General features: G+C 25.1%; 1 protein-coding gene across 1 annotated transcript in view; it reads right to left on the reverse strand.

The window, feature by feature from the left end:
- LOC122499058 (bone morphogenetic protein 2) overlaps positions 1-24,884 on the reverse strand; it is a 74,312-nt gene that overhangs the window by 48,012 nt on the left and 1,416 nt on the right. The gene's annotated exons all lie outside the window — the stretch shown is intronic.

Raw genomic sequence — 24,884 nt, forward strand, 5'->3', positions numbered from 1 at the left:
CATATAATGTGTATTGTAAGTAGAAATCAAGAGATACTTTCGCGCCTGTAAACATTAATGTCATGAAAATGAATATGACGGGGCAATTTAAACGCTTGATCTCAATGAAAATATATTACAACCTGTCCGGTATTATATTCATTAGACAATTTTTCAAAACGGATTTACATATTATTTCTTCATAATAAACATAAAACGGGATTATTGTTTTATGACTTGACTCTATTTCCCATGCATCATAAATCTTTAAATTCACGATTATATATATATGTATGTATTTACCGCTTGTCTTTGAAAAATCCAAGGGATTTATATTAATTAGAAAAAATAAAGTGTTAAATCATTTTAACGCGTGGTACAAAAATTCATTATAGTTATCAATTTCTTTTTTAAATAAACCAAATGTTTAATTTAACCAGATAAAATTTATTTGAAACGAACAAAAAGTTTAGTACTCTCTAAATTTGAATTAGTAGAAATGTTTACTATTTTAAATTAAAGGCTGATTTTTTTGCTTTTAAATTAGTAAATTTTACTAATAAATAGTAATTTCTACGAATTTATTAGTAAAACTCACGAATAAATAGTAAAATTTACTAATTCGAAAGCAAAAAGTAAGGCACTAATTTATGTTAGTAAATATTTTTACTAATTCAAATTTAGATAGTAGGCTCTGGGTTTAGCAGTAACTGATGCATTTACAGGCTTCGCATTCATCTACTAAAACCTACTATTTACTATTTTTTTACGTAATGCTACTATTTGGGTACTTTTTTTTAAAATTTTAGCCACTAAAAGCTACTATTTTTGTTTTTTTGTGAATTTTCACTACTCAAAAATTATAATCAAATTCTTTAAAACGATTCAATTATTTTCCAAAAATATTCGAAATTCAATTATTTTCAATATCTAGTATATTCATAAAATTTCGCAAAACAATTCAATTATTTAACAAAATTTGTATACAATTCTTCACAATAATTCAATTACTTTCACTAATAATAACATTTTTTATGGTTATTATTATTAATATTAATTTTTTCAATTATTTAAAAAATTTGTTAATAAAATTCTAAACAGGGTCAGAATTCGTGAAATTTTCACAGAAAACAAAAAGTATTTTTTTTAAATCGAAATGTTGAAAAAACATTTCTATTTGGCCTTAAGAATGTGTCCACCAAAAATCAGAAAAAAAAATATTTTTTATAAAAGTTATTGCAAAATTAATTTTTTAGCAACTTTTTAAACAAAATTTTATTTTTCCTAAATGAATGAACCGATTTAAATGAACCAAGCGGGAATATCAAGGGGATAAAATATACTTTCGTTTAGAATTAGAAAATTTTTAAAAAGTTTATTTTTTAATAATTATTTAATAAATTTTTTATAAACAATTAATTTTTTTTAATGTTCTACGCCTTTTAAAAATTTGAAAAAAATATTAACATACACTTAAAACTATAAGAAATCAAAATCCGTTGAGAAAATTTTGGAGCGACAATTATTTTAAAAGTTATAAACAAATTATATTGAACGGAGATGCGATTTTGATGATTTTCAGAATTAAAACATTATTTTTAACTACGAAATGAACAAAACACTGTTAAATTAACATTTTTATTCAATTATATAACCATAAAAATTGATAAAAATGATCAAAAACTAAGTTCAGCGTTGATGCACAACACCGCGCCAATATAATTTGTTTATAACTTTTAAAATAATTGTCGCTCCAAAATTTTCTCAACGGATTTTGATTTCTTATAGTTTTAAGTGTATGTTAATATTTTTTTCAAATTTTTAAAAGGCGTAGAACATTAAAAAAAATTAATTGTTTATAAAAAATTTATTAAATAATTATTAAAAAATAAACTTTTTAAAAATTTTATAATTCTAAACGAAAGTATATTTTATACCCTTTATATTCCCGCTTGGTTCATTTAAATAAGTTCATTCATTTAGGAGAAATAAAATTTTGTTTAAAAAGTTGCAAAAAAATTAATTTTGCAATAACTTTTATAAAAAATAATTTTTTTTTCTGTTTTTTGGTGGACACATTCTTAAGGCCAAATAGAAATGTTTTTTCAACATTTCGATTTAAAAAAAATACTTTTTATTTTCTGTGAAAATTTCACGAATTCTGACCCAACAAGAATTCAATTATTTTCATAAATACAATAAAACTCATCGAAGAATTTCAATTATTTTCACAAATAAAATTTTCCACAAAAATTCAATTATTTAATTCATCAATTAGAAAATAAAATTCAATTAATTTTGAAAATTTTAATAAAATTCTTTAGCAACTATTCGATTATTTTCAAAAATCATAAAATTCATCGCAGGATTTCAATTATTTTTATTAGAATTTTACAGGAATTGATCAAGAAATGTAATTATTGTAAAAATTTAATTTCAATTTCTTGAAAAAATCAATTATTTAAAAAAATGTTTTCTTTTACCTAAATTCTTTGGAAGAATTCAATTATTTACAAAAATATTAGAATTTTTCACAAAAATTCAATTAGGTATGTATTTTCAAATATTTTAATAAAATTGTTCGAAAGCAATCAACTATTTTAAATACAATTATAATTAAATTTTTCTTTTAAATAATTAAATTATTCTTTTAGATTTTAATAAAATTCTTTCCAAAGAATTCAATTATTTACATAAATAATTCTTCGCAATAATTATTATTTTGAGGCATTTTGAGGCAAAATTCAATTATTTTCATAAATATCAATTATATTCATCACAAGCATTAAATTAATTTTAAAAGTAAAAAGTTTCTTCTTGAAAATTAAATTATTTTAAAAAATTCTAATAAAATCGTTCGAGAGAATTCAATTATTTTCATTAATATAATAAAATGCTTTTTTGGAATTATTTTTATAAGTAATACAATTCTTCACATCAATTGAATTATTTAAAAATATGTAATAAAATTCGTTGTAAGAATTCAATTATTATCATATATAATAATATTTTTCCTAGGATTTCAATTATTTTTAATACAATTTAAAGTAAATTCTTTGGAAACCATAATTAATTTAAAAAATTTCATTAAAATTCTTCGAAGGAAATAATTGAACAATTATCAATTATTTTTAAAAATTTTTTGTAAAAGTTTCTAAAGAATTTTTAAATCTATTTACAATTCAATTTTACGAATTTTGATTATTCAGAAATTCTTCAATAAAATCTTTAGAAAATAAAAACTTGAAATAATTTAAAAAAAAAATCCAATTTAACTTTTTTAAAATACAATTATTTTTAAAAATCCATGCTACAATACTTTTAATAATCAATTATTATCTAAAATTTTTAAATGTAATTCATTTTTAAAACAATTTTATTAGAAATTTCTACGAAAATTCAATTATTTAAATACAAAAATAAAAAAAAATTATTGAATAAATGAATGTTTCTCAAAATTGAATTCTCATAAAGAATTTTATAGACAAATTTTTAAATAATTTAATTTTTTCGACGAATTTTGATAAAAATTTCAAGAATAATTACATTTTTTGAGGAATTCAGTTAAAATTGTATTAAATAAAATTTAAATTCTATAATGGGTTTTATTATTCATGAAAATAATTGAATCTTTGGTAAAAAAATGTATTGTTTATGAAAATAATTTAATTTTGGAGAAGAATTTTATTATTTTTAAAGATTTTGAACATAATTGAATTTCTGCAAACATTTGTAACTTCTCGAAAATTCAATTTTTTTTATAGTGTTCTTAACTAAAATTCTTCTATAAATCCATGATTTTTAATAATTAATTAAATATATATTAAGAAATTAAAGAAAACTAATTATGAATCCTGCAAATTTAATTTTTTCCAGAACTTTAATAAAAATCCCTGACTTTTCCCTGAATTCCCTAATTTCTCTGACCTGTGGCTACCCTGTATTTTCATGAAATTTCCAAACAGAATTCAATTATTTAAATTAGAATTCGCATAAAATTAGTCGAAAGAAATTAATTATTTAAAAATTTAATTTTATAAAATTCTTCGCATGAAATAAATTATTTTTTATAAATATTTAAATTCTTTCATGAATAATAAAATTCGTTGCAGGAATTCAATTTAGCAGGATAAGAAAGAAGTCAATATTTTTTATGAAAATTAAGAAAAAGTGAGGAAAATAAAAAATATGGAATGGAATTTTTGTTAGTTTTGTGAAGTGTATAAAACGAGTTTTTTTTGGTCGTCAAGTTTAATTTTTCGATTGCTACTTTTTTACTAATTTTTTTAGTTTGAAAGCGACTTTTTTAAAATTAATTATCGAGTGCAAAGCTTGCAGTTACCCTATTTTATTTTTTGTTGCATTAAAAAAATGTCGTTCATTTTTTGAACATGTTCGAAACTTTGAAAACAAAACTCGAAAACTAGGAAGAAAAATAAATAAATGTCGAATGTTGTTTATCATAAATTTTTACACCTCGTTTAATAAAGTTGTGCCCATAATGTTCACCATAGGTTTTGATACGATTATCTTCGAGTTTCATCTCAAAGTATATGAAGAAACATCCTCTTAAATGAGATACAATGTTTATCTGATAAGAGGTATGTTAAGTGCTATATAATTCACATAAGATGCTGTGTGAATAATGAGGTAATGAATCTCTTTGCCATGAATGTTTATATATTTTATATATGTACATGTATATAGACGCACAAAGTACGTCAATCTTTGGCGGGATATTTATACAGAAAAATATCCTTTTTTCTTATGACTTATGTGTATATATATACGTTTTTCTTGTGTAAGAAAATTTTTTCTTGTTTCTTATTCTTATTTTTTTAAATATTTCTTTACGTTTTAATTGCACTTTTTTCATAAAAGTTTTTTATTATTTATAAAATTATTTTCGTATTTTTTTTTTTAATGGCGTAGAATTATTGAAGGTTTTCGAAATGTGGTAATTATCATTAATTTCGATTGACTTATTTCTCGTTTGAATATTATAATACTTATCTTGATGCATTAATTCGTCTCTGCATGTTGCTTTTATACATTCAGTAATTGTGAATTACATATGCAAAATTACATTGATTTGCTTCTTATTTTGTATCATGATAATAGTTGTAAATGTTGATGTTGTATTTATAGAATAACTATTTTCGTGCGGAAAAAGAATTTAAGCATTAGAGAAATTTTCCTTTTTGCGTAGATGTAAATTTGTTTTAAATTTAGAAGTATTTACTGTGTTTAGGTCTTATAATTAAATATGGTAATATGGTAATAAAATATTATATTAAAATATTTATTTGATAAAAAAATACGTATTTTATAATAAAATAATATTTATTTATCATATAAAAAATATTCACAGGCCTCGTATCGAGTTTTAGGCGCAAAAAAATTTTTTTGTCCTACCTGCACGGAAAGTATGTCATTTCGGGCACTTAAGGCGGGCGCAAAGTAACACATTACGCCCGGGAGTGGGGGAAGCGGGCGGAAAAGTATTTTGCGCCCGCTTGTATGACGTCCGCGGGCGGTAAAGTATTTTCCGCCCGCTTCCCCTACCTCCGAGCGGGCGGAAAAGTATTTTGCGCCCGCTTGTTAATTATTCGATTTTCTTCATTAAAATGCGACATTTTCGACTTTCTTTTTAAGTTGACTATAGAACTGCAAATATTTTCAACTTGTTTTATTTTACCTTTAAAAATTTGCAATTTTTTTTTATTTTCTCTAAAAAAAATTATGAGACATTTGGTTTTGTTCCCATTTCGTTTATCAAAATTGTCAATTTTAAAAGTTCTTGTTTCAGTTTTGTTTAATTATTAATTACTACGTTCTAAATAAATACTATGTTTCCAGAATACATTATTTTTTTATTTCTATTTTAAAACTTCTATCATTATAGACTTCATTCGATATAATGTTTATATAGAGCTTAATTTTTAACTAATATGAGCGTTTAATCGTGCGTGCCCTCAATGCCATACTTTCCATGCAGTTAGGACAAAAAATTATGTTCGCATCATGGGCGCAAAGGTGATTACGACTTTGGCGAAATTTCGGGACCTCGGGGACACTTTCGCTCCCTCGGCTTCGCCTCGGGCGCAAAATTGTGTCCCCTCGGTCCCTTCATTTCGCCATCGTCGCAATCACCTATTTTGCGCCCTTGTTACGAAAATAACTATAAAAAAGTCGTTTATTTAATTCAGTGTTGTCACAAAAATTTTATTTTGTATTTCCCTGACCTTTAACTGATTTCTAAATTCAATTATTCATAACTTGAATAATTTTGTTAAATAAATATTTAAATACTTCTTGTTTTTCCACGGGAAGTAAAATTTAAAAAATTTCAATTTAAAACCTCTTGTAATAATTTCTAAAAATTTCAACTATAACCCTACCAAAATTCAATTATATTCTTCAATTTTTTAATAAACTTCATCTCTAAATCAATTATTTTTAACAATTTTCTGAAATTTTTTCCAAAATGCAATTATTTAAATACAAAAATTCAATTTTCTTATATTAATTATAACTGTAACTGTCCATTTCAAAAAATTATAATAAAGAAAATCTTAAAATTTACTGTTTTAAAATATTTTCAAATAATTCTTGAAAAGTTTTTTAGTTATACGTAAACAATATAAACAATTGAAATTTGATCAAATCTTTTAAAATAATTGAATTTTTGAATAATATAGGTAAAAAAAATAAACTAATTTTCAAAGAATTTTAATTCTAAATATATATGAACATAATTTCTCCGAAAATTATACTAAATCTAAAAAAGTAAATTTCAAAAAATTTTATTCAGCTTTGTTCGAAGATAATTAGATTTTGAAAAATTATGGTAAAATAATTCTGAGAATTAGTTTTTTTAAAAATATTGTAATTTTTTCAAAAATACTTGAATGTTTTAAAAGAATTTTTGCATAATTTAAAAAAAAAATTAATTAATTTCTTAAAGAATTTTAATTAAAAATTTTGAACATGATTGTTTTCTCCAAAATGTTAAAAATAATTGTTAAAGAATTTTAATGATATTATTTTTTGTTTGTATTTGAATTTTCGGAAATATGTTATTAAAAATATTGAAAATAATTGAATTGTAAAAAATTGGATTAAAAAGTTCAAAGAATTAAATTTTTTTTAAATTTTCAATAATTTTTGCTTTCAATTTACATTAGGTATTGAAAATTTTTCATTTAATTTTTTGAGAATTCAATTATTTTCAAAATTTGCATTTAAAATTCTTCAAAAATTAATTTTCAAAAGTTGTAATAAAATACTTTAAATAGCATTTTAATTATATATTTCGAAAATTCAATTAGAAAAATTATTCAAAAATAATTTTTGAAAGATTTGTTTATATTTTAATATAGTTATTTTTCACATTATAAAAATCGAAATAAGTTGCATTTTATTAGTAAAAATGTGGTATTTTGTTGCATAATATTTGGAAGAAAATTCAAAACTGGTAGCAAATTTTGAAAATAAATCGAAAGAAGTCTCAATTTTTCAAAATAATAAAAAAAAATTGCATATTTTGGAAATAGTCGAAAAAATCGTAAAATCCGAGACCTAGTCAAAAAAAATTCTATACAATTTCCATAAAATAATTCCGGAGATAACACACTGAGAAAAAAATTTTTTTTATTTAAATAATCGATTACTTGATTATTATCAGTGAAATATTTACTTGAATCAAATAATTTTTATTTGAGTCAATTATAAAATTTATAAATGGTTCAATTTATATTATTTGCTTCAAATACTGAAATTATTGGTTCAAATACCATTTAACTGACTCAAATAAAAATTATTTGATTCAAGTGTAAATATTTAATTAATCAATATTAGAATTTTTCGCTGATTAAGAATTATAATTATGCAAGAATCTTCTTTCATAATTAAATATTTAATTGATAATAGTCAAGTAATCGGTTATTTGAATCAAACAAAATTGTTTTTCATTGCAGTTATAGCAAACTGAATATAATTAACTCGGACAAGTTTGATTAAATATTTGCTTATTTATTATGTTTCTTAGGAGGGGGGGGGGCGGTGGAAATTTTCATATTTTGTTAATTATGTACTATACAATTAAATTCTTTTTCAAAAAGATTATCGAGCCAAATAGCAAATTTAAAATGATTTATCGATTAAAATAGAGAATTTTCTTTCTCCCGTTATTCTATTTATGGAAAAGCATCTTGATGAGGAGTTATTTTTAGATTAAAAATAATTATCGATGAAATGCAATAATCGGATGCCTTCGGCCTTAGGAGAATTCAGTAGGTAATTTGCAGTTATCGATCGTCTAGCTAGACAAACTCTACATCTCTCTTTGCGTGTTTTAGTCCACATTGTTTTTGTATCGATGCGCGACGACATACTCGTACATGTAAACTGCGGTGCCAATGAACCTTGTATTTATTGTATATAATAATATACACATAACAAAGAGTTGTCATATAAATGTTTCGTGTGTATTCAAGATAAATGCTGAAAAGAATAGTTATTTGTATCTCAATATTGTCCATTATTCTTTTTTTCGCTATTTTCAGTCTCTTTTGTATTCGAGAAATTAGGATAAGGTTATTACGACTGCAGGGTTGCCACGCTTTTGCTCTTTTCAAATTCCTTGACTTTCACAGGTCTTTCAGGTTAAAAACGTAATTTTCCTGGTTTTTGAAACGAAAATTATTCGAAAACATCAATAACTTCATTTTTAAATAAATATTTAATCATTATTCTTTTTTCATATAGAAATTAAAATTTTCTAAAATTTCAAATTCAATAACATGGAAGAATATTATTATAAAACATGAAGAAAGCTTTTTTCATGTTTTACAATAATTAAAACTTGTTACTTTGTTACTGTAACTTCTTCAAAAAATTATTTTCTTCATTACGATTATTCATTTCCAGAATTTTCAACTAAAATTTCATTCTTCTTTAAGTCAAATTTTTTAAATAATTTTTGAAAAAGTTCTTTGAGAATTTTCAAATTTGTTTGTTTTATTTTTTATTTTATTTTAGAGAATTTGTTTACAATTTAGTTTTACGAAATTTTGATTATTCTAACATTTTTCAATTAAATATTATATTAGAAATTAAAAACTTCAAATAAAGAAAAAAAAATTTCATTAAACTTTTTGAAAAACATTAATTCTACAGAATTCTTAATTAAAAGTATGAAAAGTTCAAATTTTCAAAGATTTTAATTTGAAACCTTTTGAAAATTCAATTGTTTTTTTAAAAATCCACGCTATAATACTTTCAATATTCAATTATAATCTAAAATTTTAACTGAAATTCATTTTTAAATCAATATTTATTAGAAAATGCTATGAGAATTCAATTCTTTAACTATAAAAATAAATATTTTATTAAATAATTAAGAAGGCTTCTTAAAATTGAATTTTCATAAAGAATTTTATCAACAAATTTTTAAATAATTGAATTCTCTTGACAAATTTTAATAAAATTTTTAAGAATAATTTCATTTTTGGAGAAATTTGATGAAAATTGTAGGTATTAAAAATAATTGAAATTCTATCAAGAATTTTATTAATATTTTTGAAAATAATTGAATTTCAGAGAAAAATTTCATTATTTATAAATATAATTGAAATTTTGACGAGACTTTTTTTAAAATCTTGAACAAAACTGGATTTTTGCGAAAAAAATAATTGAATTCTTGAGGCGAATTTTATTAAAATTTTTTTTCAAATAATTGAATTCTTTTATGAAATTTTATTGAAATAGCAAACATTGAAAATAATTGAATTTTGACAAATTTTTGAAATGAATTAAATTTCTACGGGGAATTTTATTAAAATTATTTAGAAAAAAATTGAATTGTTACAAAGAATTGCACTAAAATTTTGGAAGATAATTTAATTCTTTGAAGAAATTTAATTAAAAATGTATTGAAAATAATACTTAAATTCTAATAAAAAAATATTGTAGCAAATGTTTTTAAAAAATTTGAATTTCTTTGATAAATGTTAATAAAATTTTTAAGAATAATTGCATTTTTCGAGGAATTCCATTAAAATTGTATTAAAAATAATTGAAAGTTTGCGATGAGTTTTATTATGTATTTATGGAAATAATTGAATCCCTGTAAAAAATGTTACTATTTATGAAAATAATTGAATAATAATTTATGGAAAAAATAATTTATAGATAATTGAATTCCTGTGAAATTTTTATTATTTATGAAAATAATTAAAGGTTTGTGTAGAATTTTATTAAATTTTTTTTAAATAATTGAATTGTTTTGGAGAATTTTATTAAAGTAGTGGATATTAAAAATCATGGAATTGAGAAAATTTTTTGAAAATAATTAAAATTTTGCCAAGAGTTTTATTTAAATTTTTAAAAATAATTGAATTTCTGTGAAGAATTTTACTATACTTTTGAAAATAATTGAATTTCTGCAATCATATGTATTTGCAATTTTACCGCAGATAAATTTTAAAAATATTTCGGATCAAATTTTTTTAACTTACAAAAAATGGCAATTTTTATATGTTTTTCTTAAAAATAAGGGGAAAAGGGGAGAAAATATATGATTTTAGGTGTTATAGGGAATTTTAATAATTTAAGGGGATAAAATAGAGGAAAAGGGGCAAAAAAGGGATTAGTTAAAAAGGGGAATTAACTGTAATTCCTGAAATTTTTTCCAAAAATTTAAAATTGTTGTGACTTAAAAAAAAAATTTTCTTTAAATCTTAAAGTGCAGTTATTTTGAATGAAATTTTTTTGAAATTTTAATGTTGTGATTTGAAAAAAAAAATTTAGTTCTCTAGAGATTTAGTAATTAATTAAGTCTCAAAAAGTATAATTCGTAATCATTTTTTCTCTTGGAAATTGAATCGAGGACAATTTTTCTAATTAGGTCGATGGTTAATTTAATTAAAAATGTATATGTATCAAGTGTAATTTTTTTTTATCTTTTGTTTACTACAGAGAATTGGTATATAAATTTTTTTCTTATTCCTGTTTTTCTTATATTTTTGTCGCTTGTGTATGTGAATTATTATATATATATAGTGTTAATCTCTCGATCATTAAAATTTAGTAGCTTCTTGAACTGATAAAATATACATATCAGAAATATTCTAAATTGTATTTTTATGTTTTGTTCGAAATTCAAGTTGGAATTATTTTTACATAAAAGAGAATTTATAAAATTTTGTTTTAATGTTTAAATCACTCGGTCTTTTTTTGATTTCTCGGGTTCTTTAGTATTAAATTTTTTGTCTTTATTGTTTCGCACTTTTTTGTAAAACTTATTGAATACAAATGGCACTAGTTACGATCACTCGACCTATAAAGACAAGAATTTGATTCTTGAAAAATTTCTTATTCAATTTACACTGAATTTGATGATATTTTATGGAGAAATTAATAAATTCTGCATCAAAATTGGAGCGATATTTAAATTTTTTCGTTAATTATCAAAATAATTATAAAAGTAATAAACTTTTGCAAAATTTATTATTTCTATTTTTTATTTCTCTATACTGTTTTACTATCTACTTAGGACCCTAAAGTTTTGAACGTTCATTTGAACGAAATTTTTTTTTCTTCATTTAACAAATTTTTCTCAATAATCCTGTTTAGAATAGTAAATAAAACAAATATCAATCAAAAAATTCCAAAAATATTAATATTAAGGGTGAAAAACCACCCTTAATCAAATAACCCATATATGCATAATAATAAATTGCACAATATCACTACTATGCGTTCGGATATTTTTCTAACAACAATTCCAAAAATTCTCTAAAAATATACCAATCAATTTCCAAGAAGTTAGAATGCTCGCTCGGACCCCCAAAACCCACCCCTAATTTAACATACTTAAAAATAATATATAAAAGCCCAAAAGCGAGAGAATGCGTTCGTCTTTCTTTCTGAAAATAATTTTAAAAATTCCCTAAAAATATACCAAGCAATTTCCAAAAGGTTAGAATGCTCGCTCGGACCCCCAAAACCCACCCCTAATTTAAAATACTTAAAAAAAATACATAAAAGTGCAAAAGCGAGAGAATGCGTTCGTCTCTCTTTCTGAAAATAATTCTAAAAATTCCCTAAAAATATACCAAGCAATTTCCAAAAGGTAAGAATGCTCGCTCGAACCCCCAAAACCCACCCCTAATTTAAAATACTTAAAAAAATACATAAAAGTGCAAAAGCGAGAGAATGCGTTCGTCTTTCTTTATGAAAATATTTCTAAAAATTCCCTAAAAATATACCAAGCAATTTCCAAAAGGTAAGAATGCTCGCTCGAACCCCCAAAACCCACCCCTAATTTAAAATACTTAAAAAAAATACATAAAAGTGCAAAAGCGAGAGAATGCGTTCGTCTTTCTTTCTGAAAATATTTTTTAAAATTCCCTAAAAATATACCAAGCAATTTCCAAAAGGTAAGAATGCTCGCTCGAACCCCCAAAACCCACCCCTAATTTAAAATACTTAAAAAAATACATAAAAGTGCAAAAGCGAGAGAATGCGTTCGTCTTTCTTTATGAAAATATTTTTAAAAATTCCCTAAAAATATACCAAGCAATTTCCAAAAGGTAAGAATGCTCGCTCGAACCCCCAAAACCCACCCCTAATTTAAAATACTTAAAAAAATACATAAAAGTGCAAAAGCGAGAGAATGCGTTCGTCTTTCTTTATGAAAATATTTTTAAAAATTCCCTAAAAATATACCAAGCAATTTCCAAAAGGTTAGAATGCTCGCTCGAACCCCCAAAAATCACCCCTAATTTAAAACAATTAAAAATAATATATAAAAGTCCAAAATCGAGAGAATGCGTTCGTCTTTCTTTCTGAAAATATTTTTTAAAATTCCCTAAAAATATACCAAGCAATTTCCAAAAGGTTAGAATGCTCGCTCGGACCCCCAAAACCCACCCCTAATTTAAAACAATTAAAAATAATATATAAAAGTCCAAAATCGAGAGAATGCGTTCGTCTTTCTTTCTGAAAATATTTTTTAAAATTCCCTAAAAATATACCAAGCAATTTCCAAAAGGTTAGAATGCTCGCTCGGACCCCCAAAACCCACCCCTAATTTAAAACAATTAAAAATAATATATAAAAGTCCAAAATCGAGAGAATGCGTTCGTCTTTTGATCTCAAAATATTTTTAAAAATTCCCTAAAAATGTACCAAGCAATTTCCAAAAGGTTAGAATGCTCGCTCGAACCCCCAAAACTCACCCCTAATTAAAAACAATTAAAAATAATATATAAAAGTCCAAAATCGAGAGAATGCGTTCGTCTTTCTTTCTGAAAATATTTCTAAAAATTCCCTAAAAATATACCAAGCAATTTCCAAAAGGTTAGAATGCTCGCTCGAACCCCCAAAACCCACCCCTAATTTAAAATACTTAAAAATAAAATATAAAAGTCCAAAAGCGAGAGAATGCGTTCGTCTTTCATTCTGAAAATATTTCTAAAAATTCCCTAAAAATATACCAAGCAATTTCCAAAAGGTTAGAATGCTCGCTCGAACCCCCAAAACCCACCCTTAATTTAAAATACTTAAAAATAATATATAAAAGTCCAAAAGCGAGAGGATGCGTTCGACTTTCTTTCTGAAAATATTTCTAAAAATTCCCTAAAAATATACCAAGCAATTTCCAAAGGTTAGAATGCTCGCTCGAACCCCCAAAACCCACACCTATTTTAAAATACTTAAAAATATTGTGTAATTGTCTAAAATTGAGATTCCTTAAAAATATACTATTTTCTAAAATTTCTCATTATATTAAAATCACATATTTTTTTGGTGGATATGGGACTGCCATATAGTATTGCTGTTTCAGCCATACGCAGCGTAGAACGGCCATATGTATGTGAGAGGCAGTAATATGTATGTGGAGAACACCAATACTGTATTTTAATGGGAATAGCAATACAGTATTGCTGTTTCAGCTATACATCCTAACCATGTACTTGTATGTCAAAATTGACGTTGTCATTTTTTTCAGTGAAATTTTTTTAAAATTTAATTATATTATCAATATTTTCACTTGTATATCTTTGAAAATTTAAATGTGTATGTCAAATAATTGCAGTAAATTTTGATTTTGTAGTCTATAATGTGAGATGAATTTTGTCGAGAAAAGCGGATAGGAAAGTCAAAAATTGTAGTTAAGAACAAGCAACCATCGGGTTTTTTCGGCAAAGCTCGGCTCTGTAGTCTCTCTCTCTGTCTGCACTTGCGCATATACACCGAAGGAAAGGTGTCTTGCATGGAATGAATGAAACGCTTTTTATTGCTCTCAAGTCTTAGATCGACGGGGCATTATTTGGGATGAATAATTGTAACTGTAAAAAAAAATATTTTTAACCGAATTTTAGATACTAATTTTTAATGATTATAATTCGTTCCCGAATTTCTGATTCCTTATATTTATGTTTGTGTAAGTTTAATTGTATATGTAATACACAAAAAATACATAAAATTTGTAATAATGAATTAAAAATGAGGCAGGGAACTGAACTGAGATAGCAGAGAATGAGAGACGAGGAAAGGAGGCGGCCGTCGAGTGTCGACAGAGATAGTATTTCGTACTAGGTTCTACTTCGGTAATATTCGGCGTCGCTCGACTGTTGTCGACTCTGAAGCCCCGCCACACTCCCCAGAAGTTAAGAAGGTTAAGAACATAGACATATAAGAATAGACTGCGCGAGTTTCATGATTCCCATGAGAGGAGCAAGCCGGTGGTATGAAAAGAGACGGATAGAGCGTAAGAACTCTCTTTTTTCTCCCTCACTCCAAAGCATGCCGTGCGCTAGAAAGAGTCTGACAATCGGTTCTTCTGCTCTATCCGTCTCGGTCGAACGCATTGATGTCTCTTTCTATATCACAAGCTGAATTTGAATCCTCTTGCGCAGTCTATTCTAATATGTCTATGGTTAAGAACGAAAAGAAAATCTTCTACGCTTTCAATAATCAACGTATTTCTAAATCTTTTGAAGAAATTATGTCTCTGTACTCCACCCTATAAACAAGTATATTAAAATTAGTTTTAATTCTTAGTTTGTATTCATAGAGGGCATATAATTATCAATTTAAATTTACAATTTATAAATATTTATGCATTAATTTGTGATACATAAAATTTGTAGTAGAAATTAAAAAATAAGTTTTAATAATATTAGGTATAAATTTCATTAAATATTTAAGGCCGATTTAGAATGCAATAGTCTTTTTTTGTCTATGTTGTTTAAAAAAATTTTTCTTTAAAAACTTTAAAAAATCTATTACATCTTAATAAAACAGTATACTTTTTTAAATTAAATAATAAAATTAATGTTTTTAATATGAAATTTTTTTCTTTTCCTTTACTTTTAAAAAATTATTATAATTTCTCTTCATTAAAGAGAACAAATAACAGAAACTTTTTTCTTTTTTTCAAAATAATTTTTTACTATCCATTGTACAAAATTTTTCTTCTCTCTTTAATGTTATAATTTAATTACGAAAAATTAATTTGTATTATTTATGAATAGAAAAACACGAGATTGGAATATTTTCCGTTTTCCTGAGCTTAATTTGAGCTGCCGGAAAGTAAAACCACATATAAAATTTCCACAGGCGTTTGAGTTGGTCTCTGAAGGTTGACAAGTCGATTATGATAAAAAATAATTTTTGAATTCACTTCCTTACACGGAGAAAATTTATTCCTGAAATTTTACTGAATTTAGTTCGGTAAAACTGGGATGAAGTGTCAAAACAGTAATTTTTCAAGAACTAGACTGTAAAAGAAATTGCATTGAAAAATAATGTAAAAATCATAAAGCTCACGATACATGTATTAGCGCTTCACTTACAGTTCGGTAAAACGTAAGCCAAGTGCTCGCTACATTCATATTTATTGAATAGTTCGGTAAAACGTAAGATAAAGTCTTCGGTAAAACTGACGAGTTGCAATGTATTGAATAGTTCGGTAAAACGTAAGATAAAGTCTCACCGCTTGTGAGAAAGATTCAAATTAATAAACTATCGTTGTACAAAATTAAAAATTATTTATATTAATGAATCATTTCTAACTATATTCAAGGTCAATTTATGAAATATTTTTAAATTATGCTTTTTTTATTATAAAGAAAAATGTTTAAATTTGTATTTAATGGAATAAAACAATAATTTATGAAAATCCTTATTATTCTCAAATTTTTGTGTTTAAAATTAAAAATATGCATATTAAAAGTGCAAGTATTAAATAATAATTGTGAGGTATTAGAAAGCGAAAAGGAAATAAGCAAGTCAGCAAGAAGGAAATAAGCAAGTAAGAAAGTAAGCAAATAAGAAAGTAAGTAATGAAGAAGGAAATAAGCAAGTAAGCAAAGTAAGAAAGGAGGAAATAAGCAAGTAAGCAAAGTAATCAAGAAGGAAATAAGAAAGTAAGCAAGTAAGCATATAAGGAAGTAAGTAAGCAGAAAGGAAACAAGCAAGTAAGCAAGAAGGAAATTAGGAAGTAAGCAAATAAGTAGGTAAGCAAGTAAGCAAAGTAAGCAAGAAAGAAATAAGCAAGTAAGTATGCAAATAAGAAAGTAAGCTAGTAAGCAAGCAAGTTATTTCCTTTTTGCTTACTTGCTTACCTACTTATTTACTTACTTACATACTTACTTATATGTTTAATTGCTTACTTATTTATTTCCTTTTTGCTTACTTACTTATGTTTACTTGCTTACTTACTTGCTTTCTTGATTGCTTGCTTACTTACTTACTATTATTCATATTTAATTAAAATGAATAAATTATATGTTAAAAAAATAAGTATGTTATTGCCATTTTATATTTTCTTTTTACATGATTTAAAAGCATTTATTACATATTTGGCAATTAATAAGTGTTTAAATTTTAAAATAATGAATTAATTGAATTTTAATTTAAATAATAATAAAATGATTATTAATTAAGTCTAAATAAGTTGGAAAAATCAACTATTAGTGTGAAAGTCTTACATTTGACTGCGGGACACTTGAAATAAAGTATTTTAATCCAGAAAACTAAAACTTTAGGCAAGTCAAGGAAGTTTTATCGAACTATTCCTGAAAATTAACACTTTCGGCAAGTCAAGAAAGTTTTACCGAACTATTCCTGAAACGTTAGTGCCCATCAAGGAGGTATTTATTTAATTTACATTAAACGTTCATTTTCAATTTTTTTAAAACTTTTACAGTACTAGTTCTTAAGGAATAAAGAACATAATAAACATAATAAACATTAGATTTTAAATATTGTTACCAAAAAAATAATATAAAAATTATTAAAAATTACGATTATGCTACTTTATCCCAACTTTATTGAAAAATTCGGTAAAATGTAAGGAACAAATTTTCTCCGTGTATTGGAAGTTGTATTGGGCATCATTTTTCTTCTTTAAAGAAATTGATAACTTACCATTTTCAAGAAAAATGAATAAAATGGATTTTTTGAAAACACATTTTTAATTGAATTTTTTACTTCAACTTGATCTAAAACATAAAGTTATGAATATTTTCTTTTGATATTTATAACGAGTATAGTTTAAACTGCTTATCTATTTTCTGACAAACGCGCGCGAGTCAGGAGTCTAGGTTGTTTATGTATAGCCGCTCGCGTTGGTCAGAAAACAGTCTTTTAATAATATTTACAAAACGGTTAATTCTAGAGTGAAACTACTAGGCAAAAATATTTATTACACCTTAATGAACATTTTCTTCACTGGAAGTTTTCGACCACTAAAAATTTTTCAGATAAACGAAGCTCTCGAACATTGTAAGTAATAATTTTGACAATGTGTATGATAAAAATTAATAACTTTTTTTAAATAAAATATTTTACTTTCTTCCAAAGTTTGTTATTTTAAAGATAGTTTAAACTATACTCCCTGAAAATATAAAAAGAAAATATTCATAACTTTATGTTTTACAGCGAGTTGAAGTCAAAAATTCAATTAAAAATGTGTTTTGAAAAAATCCATTTTTTTCATTTTTCTTGAAAATGGTAAGTTATCAATTTTTTTATGGAAGAAAAATTATGTGGAATCCAATTTCCAATAAGGAAGCGATTTCAAAAATTATTTTTTCTGATAATCGATTTGTCAACCTCAACCATCAGAGGCCAACTGAAACGTCTGTGGAAATTTTTTGTGTGGTTTTACTTTCCGGCGACTCATTTTTTAATTCACAATTTTAATGAAAATATAGAACAATCTTCATAATTTCAATTTTTTTGTTACAATACCTACTTTTTAACAAAACTTAAATTTTTTATTGAAAGAAATGAAAAAAACTATCATGATTAATATTAGACAATTACAATGTTTATTACAAAGTATTATTTTTTTCAAAAAGAAATAAGTTTGGAATAAGTAAACACGATTTCCTTCGCCGAATAGCATCTCTGCTAGTGCTTAAAGAAAAGCGAAAAAGAGGCTCACGGACAAGAGCGAAAGTCTGGCATATGATTGTGGGAGTAAGCAGTAAGCATGTTGGAAGGAGAAATTCTACCGCGAGAGTGGGAGCCGTTTGCCTCCGTTGTCTGCCAGAACAGCTGGTTACAGAGCGGAGTGGGGAGACTTGATTTTGTCGAGTCTTCGAGAGGCACGATGCTCAAGAAAGTCCCGCGTGAAGGAATCGAGAGAATGTAGCCTTCCCCCACCATGCGGCACACGTTGATTGTTGAAAGCGCTGACGATTCTCCTTTCACTTCGCGGTATATGTGAAAGTGTCGAGGCTTTGAAGCCGACAGAAGTCGAGCTTTGACGAATATACTCGAAACAGGACACAATATAACTTGAGTACGTTCGGCACAGCTTGGCTCAGCTTCGCGTTTTTAAAGTCGCTGAATTGTCTCAGTACCAACTCGCTTTAATAAAATGTTTATATCTTCTTAAATTTTTATATTTTTAAAAATATTTTAAAACAATTATTGAAGAATTTTTAAATCTGTATTATATGATTAAAAAATTTAAATAATTGTCAGAAAATTCATTAAAATATTTGAAAATAATTATTTAAAAAAAATTAGGAATTTAAAAAACTAATTAAGTTTTTATAAAATTTTGAAAATATTTGATTACTATACAAATGCTGAAAACAATTTTTATAAAAAATTTAAATTTAAAACATTGTGAAGTACACAAGGAATTTTATAAGAGTTTTCGAAAATAATTGAAATTTTGAAAAGAATTTTAATAAAATTTTAGAAAATAATTAAATTTTAGAGAAAAATTTATAAAGATTATTGAAATTTTGACGAGAATTTTTGTAAATTGTTGAACACAAAATAAATTTCTGCGGAGAATCTTATTAATTTTTGAAAATAATTGGATTCTTCAAATGAATTTTATTAAAATGTCTTTTCAAATAATTGAATTCTTTTATGAAATTTTATTGAAATAGTAGGGGAACATAGTCTAGGTCGGCCACCTTTTTGACTTTTGTTTATAACTTTTTTTTAAAAAAGAATTTGGACAATTGAAGTATATGGTTGGAAAGTCCTGTTTAATAGGAACATTTTTTCTGTACAAAGTAAATTGACAGGTTTAAAAATGAAAAAGTTATAAAGATTTAAAAAAAAAAAATTTGTAGTCCAGGTTGGCCATTACAGTCAAGGTCGGCCATGTTTAAAATTCAAAGGGCATTAATCGTTAAAAAATAAAATAACATGTTTGGAGTTACGGAAAATTGATTCTTTATTGTTTACAGTTTGTAACTTAATGAAATAACAAAATAATAACAATAAACAATATAAAAAAATAAATATAAATAAAAAAAAGTTTTGCACTAAAATATTAATAAAATTAAATAAAAATATTAATAAGATGATCAATTATATTATGAGTTATACAGAATTGCAGTTTTTGCAAATGAAGTAGCTCGTCCTCAACTTTGCGCATTTTAAACACATAGTGGCCGACCTTGACAGTAAGTAACATTACCGAATTGTTGTAACCATAAAGAAATACGTTTCGGGATTCGATTTTTTACTTTGTTTTCCTTTCAACCATGAGTCCCACAAATTTTCTGCATACTTGCCTTGACGATTCAATTTGTTTTTTATCTTTTATTAATGGTTTTTCACATTATGCACAAAACTTTTTTTGAGCTTTTTTTGTACCGACGTCACAGAAAACACAATTTTCGATTTTCCGAAAATGTAATTGAACAAAAAGTTAGGTTTCACTAAGACAAGCTTCGACAAAAATGCGCGTAGGTGGCGCTAGTGAACTTGTCCAAAAAATCGCGATGGCCTACCTAGAAAGTAGACCAACCTTGACTACATTCCCCTAGACATTAAAAAGAATTTAATTTTCACAAATTTTTTTCAATTATTAAAATTTCTATGAAGAATTTTATTAAAATTATTTTGAAAAAAAATTTAATTATTACAAAGAATTTAATTAAAATTTTTGAAAATAATTAAATTTTTTGAATCAATTTAATTAAAACTTTATATAGAAAAAAATACTTAAATTGTAATAAATGAATTGTAGCATAAAGGTTTTTAAAATAATTGAATTTCTTTGAGGAATTTTAATCAAATTTTTAAGAATAATTTCATTTCTCGACGAATTCTGTTAAAATTGTATTAAAAATAATTCAAAGTCTGCGATGAGTTTTATTATTTATGAAAATAATGAAATGTTAAATGTTTATTAAAATTTTTTCTAAATAATTAAATTCTTTTAGAAAATTTTATTAAAGTAGTAGATTTGTTAAAAACCATTGAATTAATAGAAGTTTTTGAAAATAATTAAAATTTTGCCATGAATTTTAATACAATTTTTGGAAATAATTGAATTTCTCAGAAGAATTTCATTACTTTTAAAAATAAATGAATTTCTGCAATCATTTGTAATTACTTTAAAATTCAATTTCTATCAGTGTTTTTTATTAAAATTCTTCTATAAATCCATTATTATTAATAATCAATTAAAAATATATATTAAAAAATTTAATTAATTTCAGAAGAGTTGGAATAGGTAATTAAAATTTCTCAAAAATCCACGTTCTTTAAGACAATTTCTAATTAAATTCATTCATAAATGAAATTTTACAAAATTTCAAATTAAAATCTTTTAAAAATCATCTGTACTTATGATAACTGTAAACGCAAATTATTTAAAATTTAATTAATTTTGAAATATTTATTTAAAATTAGATTTCAAGAATAAACTTTCAAAAATAACAATTCTAACCTTTTGGAAATTGCTTGGTATATTTTTAGGGAATTTTTAGAAATATTTTCAGAAAGAAAGACGAACGCATTCTCTCGATTGTGGACTTTTATATATTATTTTTAAGTATTTTAAATTAGGGGTGAGTTTTGGGGGTTCGAGCGAGCATTCTAACCTTTTGGAAATAGCTTGGTATATTTTTAGGAAATTTTTAGAAATATTTTCAGAAAGAAAGACGAACGCATTCTCTCAATTTTGGACAATTACACAATATTTTTAAGTATTTTAAATTAGGGGTGGGTTTTGGGGGTTCGAGCGAGCATTCTAACCTTTTGGAAATAGCTTGGTATATTTTTAGGAAATTTTTAGAAATATTTTCAGAAAGAAAGACGAACGCATTCTCTCAATTTTGGACAATTACACAATATTTTTAAGTATTTTAAATTAGGGGTGGGTTTTGGGGGTTCGGGCGAGCATTCTAACCTTTTGGAAATTGCTTGGTATATTTTTAGGGAATTTTTAAAATTATTTTCAGAAAGAAAGATGAACGCATTCTCTCGCTTTTGGGCTTTTATATATTATTTTTAAGTATGTTAAATTAGGGGTGGGTTTTGGGGGTCCGAGCGAGCATTCTTACCTTTTGAAAATTGCTTGGTATATTTTTAGGGAATTTTTAAAATTATTTTCAGAAAGAAAGACGAACGCATTCTCTCGCTTTTGCACTTTTATGTATTTTTTTTAAGTATTTTAAATTAGGGGTGGGTTTTGGGGGTTTGAGCGAGCATTCTTACCTTTTGGAAATTGCTTGGTATATTTTTAGGGAATTTTTAAAATTATTTTCAGAAAGAAAGACGAACGCATTCTCTCGCTTTTGCACTTTTATGTATTTTTTTTAAGTATTTTAAATTAGGGGTGGGTTTTGGGGGTTTGAGCGAGCATTCTTACCTTTTGGAAATTGCTTGGTATATTTTTAGGGAATTTTTAAAATTATTTTCAGAAAGAAAGACGAACGCATTCTCTCGCTTTTGGGCTTTTATATATTATTTTTAAGTATGTTAAATTAGGGGTGGGTTTTGGGGGTCCGAGCGAGCATTCTTACCTTTTGGAAATTGCTTGGTATATTTTTAGGGAATTTTTAAAATTATTTTCAGAAAGAAAGACGAACGCATTCTCTCGCTTTTGCACTTTTATGTATTTTTTTAAGTATTTTAAATTAGGGGTGGGTTTTGGGGGTTTGAGCGAGCATTCTTACCTTTTGGAAATTGCTTGGTATATTTTTAGGGAATTTTTAAAATTATTTTCAGAAAGAAAGACGAACGCATTCTCTCGATTTTGGACTTTTATATATTATTTTTAATTGTTTTTAATTAGGGGTGAGTTTTGGGGGTTCGAGCGAGCATTCTAACCTTTTGGAAATTGCTTGGTACATTTTTAGGGAATTTTTAAAAATATTTTGAGATCAAAAGCCGAACGCATTCTCTCGCTTTTGGACTTTTATATATTATTTTTAAGTATTTTAAATTAGGGGTGAGTTTTGGGGGTTCGAGCGAGCATTCTAACCTTTTGGAAATTGCTTGGTATATTTTTAGGGAATTTTAAAAAATATTTTCAGAAAGAAAGACGAACGCATTCTCTCGATTTTGGACTTTTATATTTTATTTCTAAGTATTTTAAATTAGGGGTGGGTTTTGGGGGTCCGAGCGAGCATTCTAACCTTTTGGAAATTGCTTGGTATATTTTTAGGGAATTTTTAAAAATATTTTCATAAAGAAAGACGAACGCATTCTCTCGCTTTTGGACTTTTATATTTTATTTTTAAGTATTTTAAATTAGGGGTGGGTTTTGGGGGTTCGAGCGAGCATTCTAACTTCTTGGAAATTGATTGGTATATTTTTAGAGAATTTTTGGAATTGTTGTTAGAAAAATATCCGAACGCATAGTAGTGATATTGTGCAATTTATTATTATGCATATATGGGTTATTTGATTAAGGGTGGTTTTTCACCCTTAATATTAATATTTTTGGAATTTTTTGATTGATATTTGTTTTATTTACTATTCTAAACAGGATTATTGAGAAAAATTTGTTAAATGAAGAAAAAAAAATTTCGTTCAAATGAACGTTCAAAACTTTAGGGTCCTATCTACTTTACTATTTTTCTACTTACTTTTCTATTTTACTACAGTCAACTCTTGATAATTAAACTTTCGAAAAAATTGAATTGGTTTTCTTATCTCTTGAAAAAATGTTGATACTTAAAATATTTGATTAATAAAACTCTCGATAATTTGGCCCTTGAGTCTCAATTTATCGAGAGTTGACTGTATTTACTTTACTATTTTTCTACAGTCAACTCTCGATAATTAAAGTTTCGAAAAAATTGAATTTCTTTTTTGGTCCCTTGGAAAAATGTCGATACTTAAAATATTCGATCAATAAAACTCGATAATTTGGATTTTTCACGACCTTCGAGATTCAATTTATCGAGAGTCAACTGTATTTACTCATCTATTTTACCACTTACTATACTAATTTACTACTTGTTGTTATTTTCAAAATTTATTTAAAAATTTATTAGAAACTATTTCAAAATTTATAATCGAAAATTTTCCGTAAATTTTGAAAATTAGTTCCATTTTTGGTAAAATGAATTTAAAGAATCACTTTAATCGAAAGTAAATCAAATTAATCATTCGTGAAATGCAATAATTGGGAAATTGTTTTTATTAGGGGAAAAGGAATTGTTATTTTTAATTAATCTTTCCTTTTCTATTTATTTTTCCTCTTTGTACGTGTTATATAATTTTAAGACACACATAGTTAGAGATCAATTTTGTTGGATGAATGAGTGTGTAATTAAATTAACAATTGCTTGATGATACATTTTTATCAATAGTTAAAGTAAACAGAAATTCTGACACTATTATGCTTGAGCATACTTCATTTTTATTAAAGAAGCATTGATATCTAAATATTATGTAAGATATTTGTATTTAAAGAAGAAGTTGCAACTCAAAGATATAGTGTTGTTCATCTTTTAGGCTGTCTGATTAGTGAAACTTTGACTCAACTCACTTTGATGAAAATAAATTTCTATCGTTTGAAATAAGCACCGAGAAAATTTCGTATTTATTTTATTACATAGTAATAACATTTGTAGTAGAATAAATAAATTGAGGTGGAATAGCATTTTTGTTATATGTAATCGAATAGTTGTTCTTTGCTGTGCTTTCTCTTGTTATTTTCTTTTGATTAATTAATAATTTATTCTTCTACTTCTTTTTTTTCATTTTTGTAGTAAATTTTATTTACTGATATTAAATTAATCGCATCAAAAAAATGTATTAAAAAGTTGCAACGCAAAGATTTTGATGTTATTTTTGTCATTTGATATCCGTATAGAAAAACTGTGCTACTGAATTTTAACTGCTATTTTACTGGTAATTTTTGTTTTCACCCAAAAGTAGAAAATTATTCTACTTTTGGGGATTTTCTGTCTTGATTGTATACCGAAAATTTTCTGCTATCAAATATTTTCGACTACTTTTATTTTACTGCTACGAATTAGAATTTAATATAGAAGTAGTCTCCACTTTTTACTAACACGATATGATTTGAATATTCCGATTGAGTTTGAAATTTCTACCAAAATTTAAATGAAGTCTCCATTTTTTACTAATGACTATGATATGATTTGAAT

The sequence above is a fragment of the Leptopilina heterotoma genome, unplaced genomic scaffold (assembly GCF_015476425.1).
Source record: "Leptopilina heterotoma isolate Lh14 unplaced genomic scaffold, ASM1547642v1 Lhet_164, whole genome shotgun sequence".
NCBI lineage: Eukaryota > Metazoa > Arthropoda > Insecta > Hymenoptera > Figitidae > Leptopilina > Leptopilina heterotoma.